The sequence below is a fragment of the Neodiprion fabricii genome, chromosome 5 (assembly GCF_021155785.1).
Source record: "Neodiprion fabricii isolate iyNeoFabr1 chromosome 5, iyNeoFabr1.1, whole genome shotgun sequence".
Classification (NCBI taxonomy): Eukaryota; Metazoa; Arthropoda; class Insecta; order Hymenoptera; family Diprionidae; genus Neodiprion; species Neodiprion fabricii.
In genome coordinates, this window is record NC_060243.1 from 28,439,395 (window position 1) to 28,452,116 (window position 12,722).

The following is a 12,722-nucleotide window of genomic DNA, read 5'->3' on the forward strand; positions in this document are numbered from 1 at the left end:
ATGCAAATTGTAGTATATATATATACATATATATATATATATATTTTTTTTTCTTTCTCTTACAATACGCGGTTTTAATCGGGCATCTAAATTATTGTCTTGTGAAATTTTACGACACAACGGTTTCATCATGATCGTGTGAAACTGACCGTTCGGTTGAATGTTTATATAGATGTTTTATCGCTGTATATTATTGTGATGTGAGTAACGTTGAAGCGACGGGAGGTGGACAAAAAGGACAATGCCATAGTGTGATAATACACTCTGCATACGTGAGATCGTACGTACGAGCGAAAAATTTGCTGTAATCATTCCGCCGATTTTATTGACAAAAGATTTTTCAACCTTGATACTTTTATAAATCCTAACTGATAATATCATAATTAGTTTTATTATCGTACTTTCGTACGTGTTTGCCGTTTTGTCCTGAAAAAAAAAAATGAAAAGAAAAACAACAAAAAAATAAAATTAAAAAGAAGGTAAATTATATTCCAGGATAATTATATGTATAGTAAATTCCACGACAAAAGTGTCAAACGAACAAACGAACTCAAAGGCTGGTCGGCTTGTTGGTGAGAATGTTGTATGATTAGTTTCTTTTTTTTTTTCTTTCTTTCTTTCTTTCTTTTTTTCTCCTTTCCTCAGCAATTGCCATTTTTCCATAAGTTTTGCTGGATTGTGCGTTAAAAAGAGATTGAAAATAAAAAAAAAAAAAAAGAGAAAAAAGAAAAGAAAACTTCCTATATTTAATTAGTTAACAATAAGTATTGTAATTGCTAGATCGCGCCAGCTGCCATTGAATTGATACGCGCGTTGCGGTTATTATGTTTGTATAAAAAAAAAAAAAAAAAAAAAAGAAACAAATAACAACAACAACCGTAATAATATTGTACGTTAGCTTTTAAGAGAATTTAAAATATTGATCGACTGTAAATACCATTGTTTTTTTTTTTTTTTTCCCCCTCATCAACTCAACCTATTTCTTATTTCGTTTGGTGATTCAAAAACGTTTCTAGTCCGAGGTGTAAAATGGTATTTAGTTAAATCCAGTAAATCTATGGCGATTCGGTATCTCTCGACCATCTCAAACCCCCGAGCTGTATCGTTAATGAAATTACGTTTTTAACTTATCCTAATTTGTATTAACCCTGAATGCAATGACTATGTTAAATTTGTAATACGGCAATATTAAGAAATTATTTTATAATTAGTTGCTTAACGCAGCGCAGCGTTACGGGCGATAAGTGATACAACTTTTTTTTGCTAAAACTTTCATTATGTTATTTTTATTTTTTTTTTTTGTCATTTTGTTCTCTATTTCTTTTCTCGACATTTTTATACAACGCATATATTATACTGAATTATCGTTGATCTAATTCTCTTGTAAATACATACTAGGATTATATATACATATATATATATCTATTGTACTAATATTCCACTGTAATTTATAAATTTTGATTTTTTTTTTTTTTTTAACTTCAATCACTTCAAAATAACGAAATTTCCGTTCGTCTAGTGTTTTTGAACGAGAAACCTGATTTCACACTTTTGCGAAACAAGAGTCTCGAAGTTTTGCGAATATTTGCGCCCTGAAACGAAAACGGGGTGAAATAAATTGAAAACAACATTGAAAAGCAATATCGTCGAAAGTTGAAGGATACTCGTTATTTTCGATCAAATTTGAACAAAGTTATTCCATTTCGTATAAATCGAAGAATGTCACATCTCTCTTTGACTGTATTCCATCTAAACTTATGCATATTTCCGCAACGAGGCAAAATATGTATTAATTTTATGCATACATAGACACGCATATGTTTACATTACAAATACATCATAACGATTATTATTTTATACAAACGACAGAAATTCGTCTAGAATTTTAAATAGCACTGTTTTGTTTCGCAATTTTTTTTAATTATAATGATAATAATAATAATAATTATAATAACAACAACAACAACAATGACAATAAAGATAATAGTAACAGCAACGATAACGATGATATTTTATATTTCAGCATCGTTGCCGGACTGGGTATGAAATCCGTAATTAAAACCGTTTCATTCCACGCTAGAATATAAATGGATTTAATTTATATGCACGCGTTACCGCGATAATCTATGAATATTTATAATTCGATCGACCGATCGTTATTGTAATTGTTGTTGCTATTATTATTATTATTATTGTTGTTGTTGTTATTTTAACTATTACTACTACTACTACTAACAATATCACATCTTAAGAATACAAAAGTCTGTTGCGTAAAGTATTTCTCCAGTTTGCCATTATGCGCACATTTTGTACACTGGCATTCGATTTTTTTTATTTTTGTATTTTTTTTTTTTCTTTCTTTCTTTCCTTACACAACAGCGAAAGGCCCAGCTAGTATTAGAAGGCATTTATACACACTATAAATATTACGTATACAATACAATACATGCAAGTATATTGTGATTAATTGTTAAGTATAATAACCACACACACACACACACGACACGCACGCACGCAAACCCAAAACACACGTAACACATAAAGTGGACCTACGAGTATTAAGAATGTTTTTAATATTTAACGACAAATTAAATAAATGATAATACATTATACATGTATAATATAAATATTTAGTGTTCCACGGTGAACGATGGTTGAAAATCTTAGTTTCATTTAAGATATATGATATGAAAATATACCTAGAACGTAGAGATTAAGACCAACAACTTTGCATTATCCTATTATTTCAAAATTCTAATTATTCTCATCGTCATTATTATTATTATTATTATTATTATTATTATTATTATTATTAATAAAAATTATGAATAAATTATACAGGAAATTGAAAATTTGTCGCGAGCCGCGGTCGGAGACAATGAGCCTGCAGTTTTTTGCTTTCTCTGTTTTGTGTTTTTTTTTTTTTTATATAACATACTGAAAGATCAGCTTATGATTACGGTTAAAAACGAAAGAGAAAAAAAAATGTGGAACAAAAGCGGAACGTAAGATGAAAAATCGCCAAAAAAATATTTGCCCTCCCAGCGATTATACGTATGCATATCTACAGCTTTTTGGAAGGAATTTTTTTCATCGTTTTATATATATATATATATATTGAAAATTGATGCCATTTTTTTTTTTTTTTTTAATTATTATTATTATTATTGTCGTAATATAAAGTATATATATATATATGTGTGTGTGTGTGCGTGTGTGTGTAGAAATAAAAAAAAAAAAAAAAATGAAAATACAAAATTTGGTATATGTGAAAAGTGAAACAACAAAAAAACAACTTTAAAAAAAAAAAAAAAAAATGGCTACTCATCGTTGTAAAATTATTTAATCAATGGACGAATTGCCAAGGAGCGTATTTCGAGTCGTAACTGGCTGACGTTTAAATCACACTGCCGTTTGTTGTGCTTGCTCGGTATGTTAAACATGTGAATGAAACCGCGTGCGTACAAAAGATACTATAATATACATACGTATATAATATACTTGTAACTGTAAAATTTGATATCGCCGGTGTAGTAAGAAAATTAATACCGTAATTCGTGAATCGAATTGTGGTTTCGTCTCATTCAAAACGCGTATAAATACAAAATATGGAAATCGACCTAAATCAGCTTTACTTACCGTGGGGCTTAAGTTTATTTTACGGACGGAACGAGAGAGAGAGAGAGAGAGAGAAAGAAAAAAAGAAAGGACGCAGTACACGCGTGGATATGTTATTATTGTTTGTTTTTTATTGTCTTTTGGACGACGGATGAAGGATTTGATTTTTCGGCTTCTTATTTTTTTTTTTCCAAATTTCTCGTGGCATACATCGAATTCATTCGGATCTTGGTTGACGGAGAAAATTGACAGACGATAACACGAAAAATAAAGTAACGATTTATTCTGTTGATGATGAAGTAAGATTCCGTTAACCGAGAATCACGGTAAAGAAGAAATAATTAAATAAATAAATAAACACCTTTAGCGTATAGCGTGATAAGAAAGATAAACTGATTGTTAGATTCTGAAGAGAACGTGATGGCGAATCACGATGTAAATAATGATGAAATCTTGATCGAACAGAGTATTTAATTTTTCAATATTTTTTTTTTTTTCAATTTTCACGCCCTATTCTATAATCTCAAGTCGGGAAAAATATCTGAAAACAGAAATCACGCGCGAATTAAATTCTGTCAGAGGATAAAGATTATATGAACTTTCGTTCGTGTTTTGTGACTGTACACGAATTGTTGTTCACTTTTTTTTCTGATCAAATTGCGTCGATAAATAATGTAATTTAAGATTCAGGGTGGGGTTAAAAATTTTTACAAAATTTCGTAACGAACGATAGCGATATTTATAAACAATCACAATCTTCAATAGCCGTATTTACGATATTCCAATTAATTAGCAAATAACTTTTTTCTCCGGGATCATAGTCCAACATTCACCACGGTGATTTAAATATTTCCTCCATACATGTATAGTAACGATAAACAATATCATAATTGAATAAAATTTTCACATATTTTTCGTAACGTGGGCGTGAAAAAAAAATTATTTCGTGTAACGATGTTACAATTATCGTGTAATTAACAATAATTAAGTATAATAAGAGAATGTGTATATACATATATACATGTATACATGAAATATATAATTTACATGTATACGTATAAATTATATGCTGCAAGGTTTCGATGTGTGTATAAACTATATTATCAACGCAAACTATATATAAATTAATTAACGAGGTGATAATATTAATGACGAAATATCGTCTTTTTGCGAGACCGGAAATCATGGCGGAACCCGCAAAAGCCGCGCATATATACACGTTACAATATTATACCTATATAATACAACATATACATATAATAGTAATAACGACGTATTACGTAATAGTGATGATTTCTATTATTATTATTATTATTATTATTATTATTATTATCGCGCTCGGTGCGTATAAATATTTCGTACCTTGTACTTGGATGTCCACCGCAAAAAGTGAAAACAATATTATAATTAATATTATAATTCTTACTACTATTATTATTATTATCATTATTATTAATATTATTGAAAATGCGCGCGAGCGTTGCTGACTATTGTTTCACTTGGCAAGGATGGATACCTATACATATGCTATACATATACCTATAAGATATTTGTATGTAAATGAAAGATAAACAATAATAAAAAAAAAAAAAAAATACAAACAATACATGTACAATGTGAATGTAAAACAAATAATCTCAAACACTCCTTGCGATGATTGAAGAAAAAATTTATAGGATTCGTGGAAAAGTTGTCGAAGTTTTCGCTATTTTTCTTCTTTTTTTTTGTTTGTTATTATATAAAACCAGCGAAAAATAAGGAGAAACTGCACTTGTTACAGCAAGAAAAAGGTAAACTGTTCAAAATTTCTATACGCAGTGCTTGTAATAGTTGATGTTTCGAATGAGGAAAATAATGGAAGTTAAATAAATAAAACTGTCCTTTATATAACGCGAGCATGTTTTACGCATTTTTCCATGCGTGATTTTCGTGAACAAAGCATCCGTTTCTGTGACGGTAGAGCGAGACTGCGAATGCGCATGCGCGGAGTGCAGAAAAGATCACTTTTCAGTCCTAGGAGTTGATGCGCATGCGCCGTCGCGAACTAATCTGTCATTACGCGACCCTAACCTCAATTTCGTGCTTAAACAAAGGAGGCGACGATCTTTTCGCCTCGCGTATTTGCAATATTCATCTTCGACTTAACGTACGTTTCGTATCGCAAACTTACGCTCGGGCCGAAAAAACCGAGTTTGCCTTCTTGTTAAAAAATAAACGGTACTGATTATGCCGGATAATCAGAACGAGGATACATTTGTAACGAGCGGAATGTTAATTATGGGTGATTAGCGAGGAAACGGCGGGGTTTCGTGCGGTGGAATAAATTGAGGATAGTATCGAATTGTGTGGTTATAAGAGGAATATCGGTTGATATCACACGGAATGCGGCAAGAAGCGAGGAGAGCCGAGGGCCGAGCCCATCGTACTCCAATCAGGCTAATGTTCCAATAATTCGGAGTCAGCAAACAGCCTTCGAAGGCGTAATGAATGGAGGAATGAATATGGCCTTGCCCTCTTAAGCAGCAGCTAAACCCTGAATCTACTCACAACTCCGTGTATTTCTTTTATACTCTGCACAAAGTATGAAAAATACCGATGGAACGGAATAATTCAAGAGGAGAAATGAAAAAGACTGTCTCTGTCAATTTTGTTTTTTTTAAAGTTTAAAAAAAAAAAAATTGCTCTTTAAACCTTTTTCAATTCATCAGGTTTTTCAACTACCGTCGAACCCCCCATTTTTTGTTTTTTTAACAAAAATTATTTGTATATAAACATAAAAATTTCGAATTTAATCGGGACACGATTCGACCAAATTTTCGTATTTGCACGCATTACTTTGCCACGTATGTTACAAGAACGTATTTCTGGATCCCGAATTTCAGCAGTGCGATGACTAGACTGTTTTTCTTGGCTTAAATTTGGTGAAAAATCGAGGCCCGTTTTCATTATGACGACGAAACTGTATAAACTTGTAATTTCCGGTACCTAAATTGCCCTTCGCACAGCTCAATAATATAGCTATACGTATAACGTATTTATATATCCAGTACCTTTACAAAATGATTAATATGTTGTACAATTTCGTTATCAATTGTAAGTGTATCCGTATATCTTGCAATTGACCAAGTTTAATACACGCATCAAAATTAATTCCTCCAAAATTCTTCACCTTTTGCGAATTATGTAAAAGAAAAAAAAAAACATTTCCATGAATGGATAAATTCAAAACTTTCAATCGTATAACCACACGACTCATATTCTACACACCGAGAACAACAATCTTCATTTTAAACAAGATCCTGATTTCAATAATCTGAAACGTTAGAATTCGATGATGGACGAAAATCAACGTCTGAGGCCAATTTCGACGCAGGATGTTTAACTCTACAACTTTTACGGAAAACAGCGCTAAAAAATACTTCGTGTTTTTTTTTTTTTTTTGGTTTTTTTTTCACCACCCTCACGATTTCCCGGATGTCCTTTTACCCCGAAAATTTTTGTACAATATCTTCGTACGTAAAACAAAGATAAAAATCAGTTTCGCAGCCGCTTCTAAATTTTCGAAGCTCGCCGCTCGTGGTTTTCCACCCCTAAGGGTGAACGTGTTGAATAATTATACATTCTCTTGCCTCGTGTTATACCTACGTTGAACCCGAATGTAGGGATTATTCGCGCGGCGTCCGAGGACCTTATCATTTTGGCCTGAATCTAGTTTCGCGTGTTTTCTCCAAGCCGGGCATGAATTTCGCGCGATCCATCCTGCGAACCGAGTTTTAAACCCGAGTGGAAGGGTGGAAGGGTGGGGGGGGGGGGGGGGATGAAGGAGAAGGGGTGGAAACCACTAAACGGAACGTCGCGTCGCTAAATACTCACCTGTTTTCTATTTGCGTGTACGTGCGTGCCCTTTGCACATGAAATGATTCTTCCTAACCCGCACGCACTGAAAAATTCAACGGGGTCGCCTTTTAAACCCCCTCCAACAAACCTCGCTCAACTTCTTCAAATAACATCCCTTGCATATATTAGGTATATTATAATTAAACCGAGCTGTCCTACTTTAACCACTGGGAAATAATTTCTTAGTAAATGTTCGGCGCGGGCGTCGATTTTTATTATTGTTTAGATAATTTGGGGCAGGTTTGAAATTTTGAATTTGAAAAGAAGCGAAAAAGTCTAATTTCGAATTTTTTGTGGCGAATCTTGAAATACGGAAATCAGACTTTTACGAAACAACAAAGGTTCAATTGGTCGGAAACACGACGGCTCAGAGTTGAAATGAAAAGTTCAGGGTTCAAATTCCGAATTTGAAAAGTTTTGAAACAGCCTAATTTCGAATTTTTTATTGCGGATCTCGAAGTATGGAAATCAAACATTCATAAAATAACAAAGTTTTAATTGGTCGGAAACACGATGGCTCAGAGTTGAAATGAAAAGCTCAGGGTTCAAATTCCGAATTTGAAAATATCCGAAAGAGCCTAATTGCGAATTTTTTGTGCCGAATCTTGAAGCGCGGAAACCAAACTCTGACGAAACATCCAAGTATTGAATGGTCCGAAACTCGACCCCCAAAGTTTCGAAAGGGCAAAATTCCGAAAAATCAAAGCTCCGAAAGTGCAAAAATGAGAAGATTTAAAAATCTGCAACATCGAAATTCCGGATCAGCGGAGATTTTTGAACTTTTGGCTTGCTGAAATTTCAACACTTTAATCTTTCTTCGTTTTGGAATTTCGACAATTTTATTCTCGGAATCCTGGTCATTCCCGATTTTTGGTTTTCCGGATTTCTTCACTACGCTGTGTGAGTGTATTTTAATTATCGAAGTCTTACTTTATCGAAACTTTATTGTTCGGGAATTTGCACCCTCGGAACGTTACTTTTTCAAAATTTGTTCTATCGCAACTTGATTTTTCCTACCAATTAAAACTTTGTTGTTTCGTAAAAGTTTGACATCTTTGCTTCAAGTTTCGTCACCAAATAACTCAGAATTAGGCGTTTCCAGAATTTCAACCTCGCCCCAAAATTTTGAAGGAAAAAATTGACGTCACTCACGTATGCTCGTTTCATTTTTAGGATATCAGTAACAGTTTTAATCGTCAATCTGTCGCGTCAAATTTCAAACAATTTCATCCAGAATCCGTAATTTTCACATTGCAATAGGTACAACATTTCCATCGGACAATTCTAAATTGCGATAAATTTTCAACGCTAATTTTCAAAATTCTCGTGAAAACAAAAAAAATCATCGCTGTCAACAGAAGTTATTATTCCTTATTCACCGTTATTCCCTGTCTAATAAACGATCGAATCGACGTTGAACGGTAGCTTTTAAAATCACAAAGAAAAAAAGCAAAAAAAAAAAAAAAAAAACTCGAGCAGTGAGAATTTGAGCTCGGAAATTGGAAAACTAAAACGCGAAAAGTGTTGAAAGCACTTATACTTATGGCTGGCCGAATGAGATATTCTACGAGGATAAGGGGTGCAGGTGTAGGTCAAAGTCCTTCAGCGGTCACCCCAATTTTCGCAAAGCTCCGATCTGCACGCATCAAGGATACTATAGTGAATATTATTCGGGTACGTAAAGACGGCGAAAGTAAAACGATAGGATTGTAATAACGTGAAAAAGATTTCGAGGTCATAAATGTCGGGAGAAAAGTTGAGAAGATCAGTTCAATTCGAAAATTTCGTCATTATCGATACGATTTTCACAAATCTGAGGAGATTGTTTGGACAAGAATCAACGTTTGCTATCAATTTTACTGTGAGAAAGTCGATCGTTTGGTACTTGGCCAATTATTACATTCGCAAGCTCTACGAATATCTCATTGAAAATACAAAGATCAAAGGTACTGGAATTATAAAATAAACGATTATATATCGACACTTTGTTCCAAATCGTTTCCAAATAGTTTTTAAAATCTATTAAATTCGTAAGCTAAAAATAATCGATCCATCGATTGATCGAGTCCAAAAAATAATCGAACACGACTGGATTGAATCGTTAAAAATTAGCCGATTGATCGAATATTTCGCAATTTTTTAAAACGTTGCATACGAAACCAAAATTTCGTAAATTTCACTATACAGTCTTAATCGCGGAAATTTTTTTTGACGATTAATAATTTCATTTAAAAATATTATTCAATTTCAGATGAAAAAAATTCATTTATCTTTCACTTATTGTATCAAACAGGTGCTTAGTAAGTAAAACAATGATAATAATTAATAATAATCCAATCGCGTAAATTGATATTTTATCGCATCGTTCATGGAAGTAAAAAGGAAAAACCGATTGCGGTGAAATACAATCGATTTCACTCGATAAATCGTGTAAAATTGATCGATTATTTCTGGTAAATCTTACACTGCGTTTCTCGTCTTCTTTATTTCGCTTCTTCTGCTATAAAAACCGGACGCGAGTGTGAGAGAGGCAGAAAAAAAGGGGCGCGATCGGGGGCTGCAGATACGCAAACCGCCTTCTTTTCCGCGACCTACATCCCTTGTCCTCTTTCGAAGGACCTTCGTTATTTTCTCGCCCCTCGCTCCCCACCCCGATCCTCGCAACCAGTCGCCAATTATTTACGCAAACAGCCCGTTAGCGCCGATTACTATATCGGATAGAAACAGTTAATAATTCAGTTTGATTCTCTCCCTTAAGGGGTTAGGTGGGTTTCAAAAGCTCAAAATAGGTACATTTTTATGAATTTTTTTTCATTTAATCAACAGAATATTTCATTCCATCAATTAAACACATTAAATATACATATTTTATAAGTAGTTTGTGAAATTTTCGTTGAAAAATATTGAAAATTAAGGGGTGGACGCGTCGTCTGCTATGACCCCTCAAAAAAAAGTTCTCTCGGCGTAGTCAGGATAACTCATGACAGATTCATCTGAAATGCAAAAACCGAAAATTTTCTGTTAGTAGATGTTTAAAACTCGTGCTTGGACGAAGGAAAAAAAAAAAAAAAAAATCACATTTTTGGCGGCGTTGAAAACAAAAAACCCTTATTTTGAGTAAAATTTTCACCCTTCATGGCCTTGAAAAATCACTTGGAATAGAAAAAAAAAAATTCCTTCGTTCAAGCACGAGATAATGTTATTTTGAAGAAGTGTGCAAAATTTGAAAGAGATCGGTTCATAAGTTTTCGAGAATTCGTGACTACCGATTTCAAAAATGTAGTTTCGAGAAAAACGCGATTGAAGATTTCCAGAATAGTAGCCAATAATCGTACTTACACCGTATAATGATGCAAACCCACGTTTTTTCCACGTGCCATCACCTGACACGGTAACATCTGTCGTATCTTCAACATTATTTTCATCACACGTTAATTTTTTTTCTTGATTCGCAGCAGACAACCTCCATATACCTGCGTCACGCTTCGTTATAGCCTGATGGGTGAAACATCCAAAGGCTATATCTCTTAGAATATGACTCGGATCGTTTTAAAATTTTAAAGAAATATTCTCAACATATTCAATTATAAGATAAGCAAAAAAAAAAAAAAAAAATTCGATTTTTTGAAATTTTGAAACTCACCTAACCCCTTAATTCCTATTCTTACAAAATTTCACCCCCTGATTTGACAAAAATTTACCAAATCGACTTTCTACTTCTCGTCATTTACTTTTGCTATTTTCCTCGTGCTTTTCATCGCTAGCTTTGTGATTATAACGAACGAGGGGCGGCTGCGACGTCGGTAGATTCGGAAAAGCGGAAGCGCTCGGTTCGGGGAAAAAAGTTGCTTTTAAAAATAACCCAAGTTGCTTTAAATTAAGACTTTAAGGCTGCACGATGGCGCCGAGTGCCGCCGGGGAAGAAAGCTGCATGCTGCATAATATACTCGCATTTCAGTTCTTCGACGAACTCGCCGCGCTGCTTATCCCATGACGAAACGTTCGGGTGTACGAGCGAGCTGTAACCTGACTTCGAAATAAACCCCGATCTTTATCTCACCTACGCGATATATATCGGTGAGTGAATCAATCTTGTGTATATATATATTAATATGCGAAATAGAGTCTCGGTTATACGGTCTACGCCATTTCAAGACCTGTTTTACACTGAGAAAAATTTCACTTGGCACAGTAATTGGAAAAATTGAGTAGAACGAGTATCGTTGAAAAAAGAAAACTGTTTGAATATCGTTGGAATTACGAAAAACGAGGTACTGCGTAAAAAATTTTGCGCTGTCGTCGATGCTTTTTTCGTTATTGCAACGCAAAATCAGTTTGCGAGGTTTACTCTATTTTTTTATTAGGTTCCAAGTCTAGAAGTTCGTCTAACGTCATGTTTTATTACAATTTATACATCTCTGCGATAAAAAAAAAGAAAAAAAAAGCTGAAACATTATTCATCCTGGAATTGGTTGAAATTTTTATGAAAGTTTTACATTCTTTGTCGGCGATAGGATAGAAAAATTAAAAGTAGAACAGTTTTTTTCTTTTCTACGGTAGCGACTCTTGTTCCGTAAAGTTAAAGAACCTCTCAACTGAAAATGAGACTGGCTTTATTTTAGTGAAAACTGAGAAACAGATTATCGATGAGAATACATGACTCTAATGATCAATTAATGACCGTGGGTTGTTTGAAAAAAAAATTTTGACCAGACGAAGTACGAAAGAAAAAAGACCCACAAACATCGAATTGAAAAAGGACAAACTAGCCCCGCACCTTACAATTAGTGATAATTTTTACATCCATAACCCTGTAGCGAAAAAATATATGTCGCCGTTTGATTTGAAGTCGAAGAATCCTAATCGCCGATATTTCAAAAAAGGTAAGATTTCGCGGAGGGTGGTAGAAAAAAACTTGGGTAAAACCGTTTCAAGAATTTAGCGAGCTCTGCTTTTTAACACGTGAAAAAATCTTCACACCAAGTTCAAGAAAATATTTGCACGACAATCCCGAAGCTTGCAATATCGGAAGGCGTGCATAGAGGTTCGCGAATTGATCCCGAGGGTGGGTTTAATTAAGGTATGTGTCGTATCGAGGGCGCGGGGTTAAAGAGGGGTGGTTTTCAGGACTGGACACAAAAGGAAAGGAAATCACTCGACAATATCGCCTCTGTTATACCCGCTTCACTCACGGAGCTTGCAGAAGG